Below are 15923 nucleotides of genomic sequence, written 5' to 3' on the forward strand. Positions count from 1 at the left end.
TCCTGTCACAGCCTGAGATTTTGTAGGTCTGTTAAAATATCTGAATGTCTGAGGTCCTTAAAAAATAGGTGTGCCCCTCCCCTCCCCAATTTAGACTAGATTTGCTAAGTATGGTGTTCCCCTAGTCCCCAATAACACACTGCCTCCTGATCTGCCTTGGCTCCCCAGGGAGGAATGAAAGAAAGGGTTTGTGACATACAAAAGTATAAATGTAGTGACAGCTGACCTTTAGTAGAAATGAGTCTTGCCTTTACACAGCTCTGTATAACAACTGGCTGTGCTTTTTCCTCTCCCCACCCCAAGCCTACTCTTTTAAGCATGCAGCGGGTATTCCCCACCTCCTTTTTCTCCTTATTCCATCAGGGGACCCTGACGAAGGAACAAAGGAGTCTTACACAGAGGAGGTCTCAAGTACCAAACGGCAGCTACGTGATGATGGCAGGTAGGTCTGACACTAAAAAGAGGTTGTGTCCAGCAGAACCCATTTCCATAGGAGTCCCAGCTCCAAGGCTGGGAGGCAGCAGGCGTGGAGGACAAGCTCCCTGCTGAGAATCGGTCTGCAGGACCCACCGGAGGATGCCGTGGCTGCGCAGCGCCGGAGCGCGTTGTCGTAGATGGTGTTCACACTGGTGCAGACGGACTGCTGCTGCAGCTCCGTCACCCGACAAGCAACGAGCCCGCCAGCCACACGCAACAGCAGCGGCAGCAGCAGCCCCAGCACAGCCCAGGATCGAGTGTGGTTCCCGGGTGGTGGCTTCCGGGGCCGAGAGCCGGACTTAGATTTCGGGGCTTGATCTGTTTCCATCTTAGGTTCCTTCTGCTCCTGGTTGGCTGCTTTGAGGGCGTCCTACTCCTTTCTCCGGCGCTCCTTCTCTTCCGCCTTCTCCCGCGTCCGGAGTTCCGCTCCGGAGCCTCCTTAGCTCGCTGCTTGGCCTCCCACGTCTTCTCGGCCTCGCGGTCTATTTCCAGCTGCCGCTGCCTCTCTCGCTCCTGATCGAGCTGTACCGCCTTCGTGTGCTCTAAAACCCTGTTGGCGCACTGCTCATGCTGCTTCTCGTCCAAGCAAGACAGGATCCAGGGGGTTATCCTTCAGGCCCAGCCACTTCAGACTCCTGAGCTGAGCAAAGCTGACAGGCAGGGTGACCAGCCTGCTGTTGAGGAGGTCCAGGTGCTGGAGGTTGACCAGGAAGCCGAAACCCGCTGGCAGCTGCCGCAGTTTGTTCTTACTCAGGTCCAGCTTCACCAGGTGTGTGAGGCCAGGCCACGGAAATCCGACGGAAGGGCAGTCAGTTTATTGCAGGACGGATCCAGTATGGTGGCCTTTGGGGGGAAGCCAACTCCTTGACCAGGACCTCATTCAGGTCGCTGAGGCTCAGGGCCAGCTTGTTGCTGTCCAGCTCATCGCGGAGGTTCCCGCCCTGGCTACCGGCCTTGGTCATGGTGACGCCAGCTGAACGGGGCTCCGACGGGCAAGAGAAGGGGTGAGAAGCCGCTAGGTGGCTCAGCAGACTCGCACCCAACCGACAATGCCTGTGTCCCCTGCCACCTATCTGCTCCCCGGTTGGCACTCTGAGCCCCACACCCCGTTCCCACCGGTGCAGCTGCGACAACGATGAGAAGTAACTCATCCCACCAAAGTCATTCAACTAAAATGTTCAGTCACCATGTGCACCTAGGTTTTTCTTTTTTTTTTTTAACAGTTTTTAGAGATGTAATTCACACACCATACAAGTCACTCATTTACAGCCACTATGGAGAACAGTATGGAAGTTCCTTAAAAAACTAAAAATAGAACTACCATATGACCCAGCAATCCCACTGCTGGGCATATACCCTGAGAAAACCATAACTCAAAAAGAGTCATGTACCACAATGTTCATTGCAGCTCTATTTACAATAGCCAGGACATGGAAGCAACCTAAGTGTCCATCATCAGATGAATGGATAAAGAAGATGTGGCACATATATACAATGGAATATTACTCAGCCACAAAAAGGAACGGAACTGGGTCACTTGTAGAGACATGGATGAACCTAGAGATTGTCATACAGAGTGAAGTAAGTCAGAAAGAGAAAAACAAATATCGTATATTAACGCATATATGTGGAATCTGAAAAAACTGGTACGGATAATCTTATTTACAAAGCAGAAATAGAGGCACAGATGTAGAGAACAAATGTATGGATACCATGGGGGAAGAGGGTAATGGGATGAATTGGGAGATTGGGATTGACATGTATACACTATTGATACTATGTATAAAATAGCTAACTAATGAGAACCTACTGTATAGCACAGGGAACTCTACTCAATACTCTGTAATGAGTATATGGGAATAGAATCTAAAGAAAGAGTGGATATATGTATATGTATAGCTGATTCACTTTGCTGTACAGTACAAACTGATACAACATTGTAAAGCAACTATACTCCAATTTAAAAAAAAAGTGTATGATTCTGTGGCTTTTGGTATATTTACAGTTGTGCAATCATCACCACAATCAGTTTTAGAATATTTTTACCACCCCAGAAAGAAACCCTGTACCCCTTGGCTGCCAGCTCCCAATTCCTCTGTCCCTCCAGCTCTAGGCAACCATTAATCTGCTGTCTCCATATATTTGTCCGTTTTGAACATTTCATATAATGGAAGCATACAGTATGTGGCATTTGTGACTATTTCCTTCAATCAGTATAAGATTTTTAAGGTTCATTCATGTTGTAGCATGTATCAATACCTCATTTATTTTCATGGCAGAATAACATTTTATTGTACAGATATGTCCCATTCTGTCTATCCATTCATCAGTTAGTGGACATTGTTCTGTTTCCACCTTTTGGCTGCTATGAAGAATGCTACTATGAATGTTCATGTACAAGATTTTGTGTAGACACATGGTTTCATTTCTCTTCGTTCTATACCCAGAAGTGAAAATGTTGGATTCTATGGTAACTCTATGGTTAAGCTTTTGAAAACTGCCAGACAATTTTCTAAAGTGGCTGAATCATTTTTCATTCCCAACAGCAGTGTAGGAGAGTTCCAATTTCTCCACTTCCTCACCTACACTTGTTGTTATCTGACTTTTTGATGATAGCCATCCTAGTAGGTATGAAACAGTATCTCATTTTGGTTCCTATTTGCATTTCCCTGATGGCTAATCCTAGGCTTTCTTTGAAGTGCATCTTAAAATATTTGTTACAGTTATTCAATTCAGTGTTAAAATCCTTGCTCTTAAAGCAATTCAAAAATCAGTGAGAAAAAGGAGTGAATGTAAGCTGATAAGAATGTGTGTGTGTACACCTTGCATGCATACATTTATTTACATGTAAACATGTATGTCTCAGAACTATGAAAGTGTGGGCTCTCAAGTTAAATTGCTTGAGGTCAAATCCAGGCACTGCTACATAGTACCTGAATGACCTGGAGTAAGTTGATTAATTGCTCTAAGTTCATTTTTCCTATCTATAAGTAGGGACAATAAAAACAGCATACATAATTTGCTTAGCATAGCGCTTCTAGATAGTTGATTTATAAATACTAGCTCAATATTTCTGGATTCATTGACTCTTTTACAGTTAGGAGGCGTTTCATGTACTGCGCAATTTTAAAAAATCAATGAGGTTTACATTTTATCTTTGCACATACTTGTTTCTAAGTATTTCTAGCCCATATTTTGGTTTAGCCTTTAATAGATTCCCTGTCGTGGATCAGTGTTCCGCCTTACCTAATTTCTCACCCTCCCCTTCAAAATACAATGATAAATTCCCCATACAAAAAGAAAATAATAAGAAGTATCTTTATTGCAAAATAGCACCATCAGTTCTCATAGTAAAATGCATCCCATGTTGATACAGTTCTAAGAGAGGTCCCAAGGCAACCAAAAGAGGAAGAGGAAGCCCTCAGGGCCGGTGAAAGCATGTGCCCTTGAAGGGCAATACAACTCTCCTTCCTTTCTCCTCCAAAGCCTCATGATTTAGTCCTTATACTCCCCACTCGTCAAACCAGGGGAGCAGTGGAAATCAGCAGAACAAATGACCAAATAATACCCCTTATTTCCATGTAGAAGCAGGTGCATTTTCCTCAGGATAAGTGGTGCGATGACACTGATCCACTCTGACAGGCCAGCTGATCTAAAATTACTCAGCACACAGCCCCTGGCTGGGGAAGCTTCTCCCAAGAGCTTATTCTGAAACTCTTCAATCCCCCAGGTGCTAATTAAAATTTACTGGATAATATTTGCAAAGCTCAATGGCCCTAGTTACAGCAATTATCAGTTACTAAATGTTAGTGCCGGGGGTGTCACCTGATGATTGGCTTTTTTATTCAAGAGGATTGTCCCTCTTCCCCCACCCATGATTCTTTCCCTCCACTTCTTCAAGAATCCAAATGGGCTAAATGTTTCAAATGGCTTGAGAGGAGGAAAAAAATCGTCACCCTACACTTAAAATAATTCTTTTTTCCTTGGACCACTAGGCACTGAGGGCTCAGGGTTTTAAACACAAGGATCCCACTGTGGAAGTGAGGGGCTAAATTGGAGGTTCACCTCTGAACCACCATCAAGGTGTGCTCCTGGCTCATCCATTTGCCCCGGTGACTGCATCAGCAGGTAGACCAAAGGCCCTGACCAAGGCCCGCTAATCTTATCAGGTTATTGCAAATGACTGCTCTTGAAATGGGAGACAGTTTGTCTAAACAAAGGAGAACTGACCAGTTTATGGAGTTGGCACTAAAGGAGCCATAGGACAAGGACTCAGCCTGGTTACCATGCTCTGGCCCCCGCTTCTGCAGACCACACGAGGAGACGAGTATTGCAGTGACACACAGAGGCATTTCCTGGGTTTAACTGAGTTCAAATTGCGCTTGATGGCCTTCATTAAGCAGATGAACTGTGACAAAAAATAATATGGTCCAGATACTCTCTAAATAAATGACCTTAAAATTAATAGTCAAACTTCTTTACTTTCTAATTCAGGAAAGACGTCAGATCCAAGACCAGTTTAACTCAACCCCATGATCTGGGGGCACCAGCGGCTTTTGCTCTTTGCTCATATATCAATGGCAACTTTTTACTAAGACACAGTGTTCTCAATTGTCTCTGTGTTTGTTTATTTGTTTCCAGAAGAACACTTTTCCAGAGTTCTCTTCCAAGAGAACTAATATTTGTGGAACATCTACTATTTGCCAGACATTAATGCTCGGCACGTTAAACAACCACATACAGCGTTCTTTGTCTTGGCCCAACTATAATGTCAGCTCTTCCCTTTCCCTTTTAAATAAATCTATTTTCAGAAGCAGAGGAAAAGATGATGGCCCAAATTTTTGATAGTCAGGGATATGTGTAAAAGACATATAAAACAGTGGAAGAAAGACCAAACTTTGTGAGAGAAAATCCAAGGTTATTATAAAACTCTTCCCCTTTCAATACCTCTGACCTTCTCCAAGGCATTGAACATTCTGAGCCTAGAGGCACCTCACTGGGTCAAGATTAGACACTGCATGTGAAGGAGCTCAGAGAGCGGTGAGATGCTGCATAAAGTAAGAAGACTCTTACTCTAATCAGGAGGTCAATAGAAGTGAAATATTCCAGATCCTCACAAACACTGGCAGTGCTCATAGAGATCAAACCAAAAGGTTACTGAGTTAAGAAGGCACGGCTGTGTATATCCCGCAGCAAATGGCGACCATCAATAGTTAAAGCTGTTTCTGGTCCTGGTTGCATAAGGTTTTCTTCAGAACCAAGCAGGTTTAAAACTAACTTGCAGCAACAATTAATATTCTAGACCATTCTATTTCTTTCATTGTACAATATCATATAGAAACAGACTTTGCATCCTTTTGAAGTTTTATAGGAAATACATTGGGGTAAGGAAGAGAATGTACATTTGTTGTACAGTATATATAAGCATTCTCCTCCCTAAGCCCCCAATAAATTTCCTATAAAGTTTTGAAAGGATGGAACATGTCTAGCAAATGTTTTGTAAAAGGCTTGGGGTCAAACATACTTGATTTTCCACTAGGTTAAAATAATTTTTGTATGTCCAATCTATTAAACCAAATAATGAAAAAGATGTACAAAGCGGCAATTTCATCTGCACTTTCAATAGCTGTTTCCCTGGGCTAACTTGTTGGCAAAGCAATTTGCATGAACATTACTATCCTCAACCAAAACATTCAGTAAGTGTCAGATATTCGCTGGGAACTTCTTGGTACTGACTGATCTACAAATCATTTCAAATACACGGATACCTGAAGGATGGGAGGAAGGGACTTTAGCCAGGAAAAAGGGTGAGGAGGAACCTTTCAGGAAAAGGAAGTAGCACATGCCTGTGGGAAGGAGAAACCGTGGCTGGAATAGAGTGAAGGGTAGGTGAGGTAGCCAGAGGTTAGATACGCAGGACCTCAAGGTCCTAGGAGGAAACACAACTTATTCAGATGGTTTAATAATGAGATTTTAACAATAGGGATACTTTCAGATGTGTAGGCAGTATTTCAGGAGTCAGCACCCAGAGAAAGCATAACAGGAAGCTCTCACCATCCCTAGGACAAGAAGGAGGAAGAGAACTATTGGAGTCTGGTGGGAGCTGGAGCTGTGGAGGTGAGGCTACCCACACCTGCTGGCAGAGAAGAAAGGCAGAAACAGGGAAGCAGCAGGAAATACCTCCAAACCCTCCGTCTCTCCTCGTGCTCTGCCAGTGCATCCCATCCGGTGTCTTTCTTGGGACATAGAGAAATTAGGGGAGGAAAAGATGGCAAACAGAGAATAACCAGCACACCGGACTTTTTATTTCATCCTAAGAAAAATGGGAAGCCTTTGAAAAATTTTAATCTAGGGAGTGAAGTGGTGAAATTGACAGCTTGGGTCTTTTCTGTTATAGGTTTTGTGAAACAGCATTCAAATGCACATTTTCTTCTATATTGATAATCGCTAGGCAAAAAGACAGAGGGGGGAGGGGAGGGAAAGAGAGGGAGGGAGAAAGGAAGAAAGAAGTGTGAGATGTTTCAGGTTTGTTACAAGTTTTAAAACAAATACGAAGAGACTATCAAGACTAAAGGCAAATTTGGATACTCCAGGAACAGCCACAAGTTGACACTATGAAAATCTGTGGGTGATTCGTAGGACTTACTTAGAGAATGGCAATGAACTCAGTGAAAGATCATGCTGAAGATGAGAGATTTCACTTATGTTCTCTTTTTCTGAGGAGTTAGAATTGCAAGTTTGCATCAAAGGATTTGCTAGAGCTCAGATGTTTCCTGTTTTTGTGAACTTACAATAAGAGTTACAAAAGCTATTCTTTGGGGGGAGTTTTATTTTTCTTCATTGGGTAGTGTTGAAAGCAAAAAAAGAGATGAACTCTTTAAAACCACTTAGGTTCCATGGATATAGATTGATTTCCTGCTATAGTTAATTTTTGTGCCTTATTTCCCTAAAACAATTGGGATCTAAAAGCATTTTGAGGAAAACTCTAGACCTTTTAGTAAAAAAGATAGAAAGAAGGAATGAAAGAAAGAAGGAAGGAAGGAAGGAAGGAAAGGAAGGAAGGAAGAAAGAAAAAGAAAGAAAGAAAGAAAGAAAGAAAGAAAGAAAGAAAAAGAAAGAAAGAAAGAAAGAAAGAAAGAAAGAAAGAAAGAAAGAAAGAAAGAAAGAATATATAGCATGCATATTCTATAAATGAAGGAACCATGAAGAATCCAGTAAGTTTTCTAAATCAGATATCTTGCTACGTGTCCTCTATCATCTAGGGAGATTTTTAACATTGTAAATTCCCAAGGGCCCCTGAAAACCAACTGAAATGAAATCTCTGAGTAAGACCTGGGGTTTTGCATTTAAAAGAAAATGTCCTCTCTCTGATTCTGACATGCAGCTATCTTTGGCAATCACCATAGATATAATTTAAGGTCCAAACCATGTTTATTTTAAAATTCCAGATAATTAAAATGCTGGTGATGTTAGTCTAATGAGTTTCCAGGTCCTTCCACTTATATCATTCTATTACTCTTGTTACTCAGTTTCAAATTTAAATGCATAAAGATGGATTCAAATTTTGGATTCAAAATTCCTAGAATTGACTTGACCTCAATGGATTGTTTCCATGTTGTACAATGCCAGTGTGCACTTTTAGTAATGGGCTTTTTAAAATAACATATAATACATGATTTTAACTGTGTTTAAATTTTGGTTTTTCATTATGAATATATTTTAAGTGGTTTCTGACCTTCTCTGAGTACCTAGACTCAGGGTGGATACACTGAGATGGCTTAAGAAATAAAATGATTATTATTTACATACCACGGAAAATCACTGGTCTAGTACTTTACTTCAGAGCTACTGGCAATCTCCTCTGGTGAAGGCTCCAATGGAACGTCAATCATTGTCAATAATCAGTATCCTGAAATCAACCAAAATCCTGTTCTTCAACATGGTTATTTTCTTAAAACTTCTTTCCTGGAATCAAATACTCATCTGTGTCCTGTGTTTTTTGGAAGAGGTTTTGTGTAAGAAGACCTGCTTGACTCATTCTGAAGGATTTCTCTGATTTGTATTCTAGCTCATTCTTTATTACACAGTTGGCTCACTCTCTCTCTCTCTCTCTCTTTTTTTTTTTGGCTAACCAAGGACCAAAGATTCAATACTCAACTTGGAATACAAATCAATTTCTGGAAATCTCATGCTTACCTTCCTACACCTGTCCTCTCACTATAGCAACACCAGAAGTAGACACAAACCATCATCATGTGTTTCTGTATAAACTACTTCTGAGATTTTTATTCTACAGTTTATACCCCTGCAACAGTATGATTTTCATTGCAAAGCAGAGTGACTGATCACAAACAACCACTTCCACCCTAGTCCAAAATCATTTGAAATGAAACCAAAGCTGTCTAAAATATTTTATGTTATTGGAAAACAAAAAAATTTGGTGAATTTCTGAAGAACAGAAAACCAATAGGAATGAAAGAGGAACTGAAAACTACATACAATTGTAATGAAAATACACAGAGTAAATAAATGGTGTTGAGATCAGAGTAGGTTAGGAGGACACTGGGGGTCAAAGGATATAAGGAATGATAATGGAGCTTTAGGTAACTATCAACTCAAGCTGTCACCTTGTACAAATATCTTGAGAGGATACAGTAACTGAGTTTGCTTCCAAAAGGTATCAGCGAATAGAGCACTAAAACCAGAGGATTCCAGGCAGCTTGAAGGCACAGAGAGAGATGAAGGGGGTGCTTTCGAAACCAAATTATAGGTTGCCGTCACACCATGTTCTTCAGTATTCATATCTCTCCAAAGACAAGCTTCTTTAGTCAAAACATGCATCCATAAGCAAGTAAGCAGGAAATGGTTCTGAAAATATGAGCAGATAAACTAAGAACCAGAAGATAGCTGAGGAAAACCAAAACTATTAAAGAATGAACTCCAGGGCTTCCCTGGTGGCGCAGTGATTGGGAGTCCGCCTGCCGATGCAGGGGATGCGGGTTCGTGCCCCGGTCTGGGAGGATCCCACATGCCGCGGGGCGCCTGGGCCCGTGGGCCATGGCCGCTGGGCCTGCGCGTCCGGAGCCTGTGCTCCGCGGCGGGAGGGGCCACGGCGGTGAGGGGCCCGCATGCCGCAGAAACAAACAAACAAACAAAAAAGAATGAACTCCAGTTCAGTAAGTAGAAAACTAACATATGGAAAAATATTTAATGGAGCAAGTTAAGACTATAATGAGATTATGTGGATTTGTTTACCATTTCTATAAAACTAGAAGGGTATTTATGAAAAAATCTGGAGCACTTGTTAAGAAAAGTAGGTTCAAAAGGTGAGATGAATAGCAAAATGAATTAGGCTGAAGAGTAAATTAGTGAGCTTAGACAATCATGCCAAAGGACTCACAGAACATGGTGTGAAAGGAAAAAATGATGGAAGATGCAATGAAATAAAGAGTTGCAGAGAAAAGATCTATTAGACCCAAAATCTATTCAATAGAATCATTGGGAAAAGGAAAACTAGATAACAGAGAAAAATATATAATCAATGAAATAATAAAAGATTTTACAGAGCAGAAGAAAAGACCTAAAGGTATCAATCTGGAGAATGAGCACAAATCTACAACTAAACACATCAAATTCCACAAGCCAAGGCTAAAAAATAACACTCCTAAATTATTCCAAAGAGAAAGAACAGCTTCCCTACAAAAGAAAAAGAATCATATGAACATCAGGCTTCTCCTTGACCACAATGCATACTTAAAGACAATAAAACAAAAAAAATGGCAAATTTCTAATAAAAAACCTCCATTTTAAATATAATTGATTTTTACCTATTTTGAAAAGTTGTAAGTAACTTCACTATCCACCAATGTATTAATAATAAGTGATGCTGAATAAATATTATGAAATACTACTATATGACTTGATAAGGGGACAGCAATTAGCACTTGCAACAACTTTTCTCAATATGATCCTCAATTCCAAAGGCAGTGGCGGTACGATTGAGAAGCTGAGCAGAGCCTTCAATAGACTCACAGGGCTAAGACCCAAAAATGGCACCCAGGGCCTGCCAAGCAGGAGGGTTCTTTTAAATACCCAAACTTTTGAGGGGCACAGCAAGCAACATTAAACCAGAAACAGTCTGGCCCTAACAGGAAACAAAGTCCAGGTTCAAACAATTCTAAACCCTTTGGGGTTGACGTGACCTGGGACTGTTAGTGCCCTTAGAATAACAGCCAATAGAAGCAAAGGGAAGGCTCACTGGAGAAAGAAAAGGGGTGGGATAGGGAAGGTGGGAGGGAGGCTCAAGAGGGAGGGGATACAGGGATATAGGTATACATACAGCCGATTCACTTTGTTGTACAGCAGAAACTAACACAGCATTGTAAAGCAATTAGATTCCAATAAAGATTTTTAAAAAATCATCCCAAGCATCAAATTATTTCTAGTTTTTCATATACAATATTTAGCATTGTGGGGGAAAAAAAGCAGGCAAGGGAAACGCCAATCAGAACCACGATGAGATATCACTGCATACCTGTTAGGATGGCTGTTATCAAAAAGACAAGAGATGAGAGGTGTAGGCAAGGATGTGGAGAAAAGAGAACCCTTGTGCACTGTTGGTGGAAATGTAAATTGGTGCAGTCACTATGGAAAACAGTATGGAGGGCCCTCAAAAAATTAAAAAATAGAACTACCATATGATCTTGCAATTCCAGTTCTGGGTATTTACCTGAAGAAAACAAAAACACTAACTTAAAAAGATATCTGCACCCCTCTGTTTATTTCAGTACTATTTACAATAGCCAAGATATGGAAACAACCTAAGTGCCAATTGATGGATGAATGGACAAAGAAAACGTGATATAGATATAGATATATAATGGAATATTATTCTGCCATAAAAAGAAGGAAATCCTGCCATTTTTGAAAACATAGATAGACCTTGAGGTCATTGTGCCAAGTGAAGTAAGTCAGACAGAGAAAGATAAATACCATGTGATCTCACATGTGAAATCCAAAAGCAAAAAGAACAACAACAAAAAAAACTCACAGATACAGAGATTGGTTGCCAGAGGCAGGGGGCTGGGGGGTGGGCAAAATGGATGAAGGGGGTCAAAAGGTACAAACTTCCAGTTAAAAAATAAATAAGTCATGAGGATGTAATGTACAGCATGGTGACTACAGTTAAGAATACTGTATTGTGTATTTGAAAGTAGCTAAAAGATCTTAAAAGTTCTCGTCACAAGAAAAAAATGTAACTATGTATGGTAACTAATGTAACTAGACTTACTGTGGCAATCATGTTATAATATATACAAATATTAAATCATTATTTGTACACCTGAAACCAATATAATGTTGCATGTCAATTATACCTCATTAAAAAATTATTTAAAGGTGATATTTAACCCAAGAACTGATTGGAGTAATCAAGTAGAATACCAAAGCCAGACAAGGACACTACTACAAGAAAAGAAAATACCCCTGATGCACATATGCACAAAAATCTTCCACGAAATACTAGCAAATAGAATTCAACAGCACATTAAAAGGATCATATACCATGGTCAAGTGGGATTTATCCCTAGGATGCAAGGATAATTCAACATATAAAAATCACTAAATGGGAGGCACCACATCAACAGAATAAAGGATAAAAATTATATTATCATCTCAATGGATGCAGAAAAAGCATTTGACAAAATTCAAAATCATGTCACATTAGAAACCCTCAACAAATTAGGTATGGAAGGAATGTATCTCAACAAAATAGATGCCACGTACGACGAGCCCACAGCTAACATCATACTCAATGGTGAAAAGCTGAAAGCTTTTCCTCTAAGATCAGGAACAAGACAAGGATGCCCACTCTTGCCACTTTTATTCAACATAGTACTGGAAATCCTAGTTAGCCCAACTGGGCAAGGGAAAGAAAAAAGCATCCAAATCAGAAGGTAGAAGTAAAATTGTCTGTTTGCAGATGACATTATCTTATATAGAGAAAATTGTAAGAAATCCACCAAAAAAACTGTTGAACAAATAAATGAATTCAGTAAAGTTGCAAGATCCAAAAATCAGTATTAAAAAACCAGGTGTGATTCTATACACTAACAACAAACCATTAGAAAGAGAAATTGAGAAAACAATCCCCTTTATAATAATATCAAAAACAATAAGATACCCAGGAATAAATTTAACCAAGGAGATGAAAGACCTGTACACTGGAAACTATAGACCTTAAAAACATAGAAAACAAGAAGATACTGATAAAAGAAATTAAAGAAGCACAAACAAATGGCTATGGTCCTTGAAGAGGGATGAAATACAGGACAGGCTGCTGTATAGTTTACTCTGTTATTGCATTTCCACGTCTCTTTCATGTCCCTGTATTCTTCTATAATATTCTCTTTCATACTGAGAATACATTCATATAATTTGGGGACAATTTATGTCCTGAAAAGTGTACAAAAAGTAATTTTAAAATCTGCATGTTATTAATTAAAATATCAGACTCCCATGGTCTTAACTTTCACTAGAAGATATTCCTTCATTTAATTCTAAATGTTCACATCATTTTATAATATGGAAAGAAACCAAAAGCAATAATGAAATCTAAAAGTAAACGGATTTAAATTTTAATACAAAGTTAGTAAAATAAGCAAAACAAAATTTGTTTATGTATCATAATCAATCTACATAAAAATATGTGTCATTGTGGATAAAACCAGGAAGAAAACAAAATGAAAAGGTTTTGATATCAGGCAAATAAGACTTTTTGCTATGGTTTTCCCCAAATTGTCTTTACTCTGGTTTACTCTTCTTATAAAGATTCCATGAAAACCAAATGTGCAACATATTTGATGAAAGAAAAATAATGTCCTCCATTTTTATACCATTCTTACTTCTAAAAGTCAGGTATGAGATTTGGGAAATTAAGTTACATGAAGAACTGCACACAGATGGCTGTTAGTGAAGAATAAGAATTAGGTCACGGGTCTAATTAACTCATAGTGGAAAAAATTCAATGTTTCTCCTACCTGCTAGTCATGCTGAGCAAGTTCTATGTCGGTATCCTGTTTCATACTACCTCATAACCTAATAGATTTTCTTTATTCAATCAGGTCTAGAAGCTACTATAAATATTCCAATTTTTCGTATACTTTCTAATCTCAACAGAATATGAATTCTCACTAAAGAACTCTCCATTCTTCACGTTGCTGCTTTTACTCTCTACCATGTACCATCCGAAATGTTTGCACCTTTCCTTGTATTGTCACATTTTGTTGATTTTCATTCTGTTCAGCTTTTTACTTGTTGTTGTGATGGAGTGGTGACTCCAGCTCCTTACATAGGTAACTGTTGATTCCTTTTTAGTTTCTATATATACAGTATATACATTATATATATATATATATATATATATATATATATATATATATAATATGTATCTTTGATCTAGCCATAAAGAACATAGTAGCCCAAAGAGGGAAAAGAATCAGGGCTTTGAAAAGATTCACACCAATTTCAAAAGGAAATTTCCTTGTTTGTAATAAAGATAATTTTCTAAGCCAATGTTGTCACTATCTTCAGTGACATGAGTGTCCTGAATTACAGCTGTGCAGGTCTTAGGAACCCAGAATGAGGGGGTATTTGTGCTTTGCCTGTAAATGGAAGGTAGTTAGGACCTCTGTTATACTGTGCATGTATTATGCTTTAGTAGACACTGTGTAATGTATCAACATATAAATTCATTTTAATATATACTCTAGGACCTGTTAAAACTTGAATTCTGTCTGGAATTCTCATCCTTTTTATTAGCATAAGAGATCACTTTTCACTGGTGAAATGAGTGTTCAAAATATATGGTTGGTGAGAAGGACTATTCAGCCCCTGAGACCATTACATAAGAAAGGTATAGGAATGTTGCAGGCCTATGCTCTATATGGAACTTTCTAGAGAATGCTACGACTGACCCAAATAGATATTGGCTGAGACTGAGTCCCAGTATTGTGGTTTCTACCTCAGAATGCATCCTTCATAGGTGCTTATGGGATTACTTGAAAACAGAGAAAGTTTTCCCCACGCTTAACTAAAATAGGTTGTGTCTTCTCATTAGTAGGTTATTGTAGTTGGGTCTAAGATTTGTTTCCAATGTAAAATACCACCTGCTGAAGAGACCTCAGAGCTTCCGTATATTTCCAGTCTCTTTTTGATATCTACCAAAATGCTGGAAAACTCCTGAAGGGCCCAATTGGCTTATGTCAATTCCTATCGCTCTTTATCTGGAGACAAATACAAAAATATTCCAGAATCTCTGTTTTTGAGGACTTTAGGGTTTCATCACTAGTTTACATTATTTTATTTGTAATTTGGTATAATTTTAAGATGAGCCTCACTTGGAGGTAAAAGAAGTAACTACTGACTTGCTGGTTCAGTGACAAGAAGAAGATTCCCATGCCATAAAAGTTTTTCCTGAATCAGTAGGTTGATTCTTAACATTCTATCATTAACACATCACAGCACTAACTAATATGTTTCATAATTGTTTTGTTATTGTTGTTTTTAAGCAGGAAATCTTATCACCAATAAATAGAGTTCTCTGTCAGTTTATTGTGATTGTTAGCTAGAAGATTCTGTATTATTTGTAGAATATGCTGTCCACCGAGAGAGTTGTCATCCCCAGATGTGTGTGTATGAGTGTGAATGTATGTTTTGGCTCTCACTGCGTTTGAAGAGTATTTGAAATAGTTATAAACACTAAAATTCAGAAAATTTCACATAAAAATTCCGATTTTCATGCCTACCCTAGAATCACTGGTCCTTATGGCTTCATATCTCATTTACTTAAACTCCCCCGCCCTGCAATTGAACCTAGCTGTTCTTTAAAATAGGGTGCCTATAAAGCTGCAGTCCTTGCCTTAATTTTTCCCCAAAGAGGACACACTGCAGACAGTTCCATTAAATGGCCTGGCAATGTGGAACAGAACAGGGTACAAACATGTTCTACAGCAGAGGTTAGCATGTAGTTTCAATATCCATCCTGCCTGTTTCTTTCCCAGTGCCATCCTCAGACTGAATGCTCCTAGTTTCTTCCAGCCTGGAATTAAAGGGTTTCCTATCTGTGTCAATTTGCTTTTTATTTTTTGTTAATTCAAATGAAATCAGTAGTTTGATGGACTCTGTCAACAGAAAATAGCTCTGGTGTCCTTTTCCCCTTTCTATTGTGAAACATACTCAAAACAAAATAGTTCATTTGTACCAGGAAAGCCATCTTCAGATACATAAAATTAGCCATTCTTTACTCCCAGGAACTCACACATTTTAAAAATCTAGTGCCCAGCATCTTGTAGGAATCAAGTGGAAAAACAAGCCCAGATGAAAGAGTCAGAAAGCTGGAATAGCTGACAATTATCATCAGAAGAGAGGATGGTGCTGGCTGAGGGTCT

General features: G+C 39.3%; 1 pseudogene; it reads right to left on the bottom strand.

Moving 5' to 3' along the window:
• Positions 1-425: 425 nt before the first annotated feature.
• LOC115863905 (leucine-rich repeat-containing protein 59 pseudogene) lies at positions 426-1439 on the bottom strand (annotated as a pseudogene).
• Positions 1440-15923: the final 14484 nt, after the last annotated feature.

Source organism: Globicephala melas, chromosome 6 (genome assembly GCF_963455315.2).
Source record: "Globicephala melas chromosome 6, mGloMel1.2, whole genome shotgun sequence".
In the NCBI taxonomy this organism is placed as follows: Eukaryota; Metazoa; Chordata; class Mammalia; order Artiodactyla; family Delphinidae; genus Globicephala; species Globicephala melas.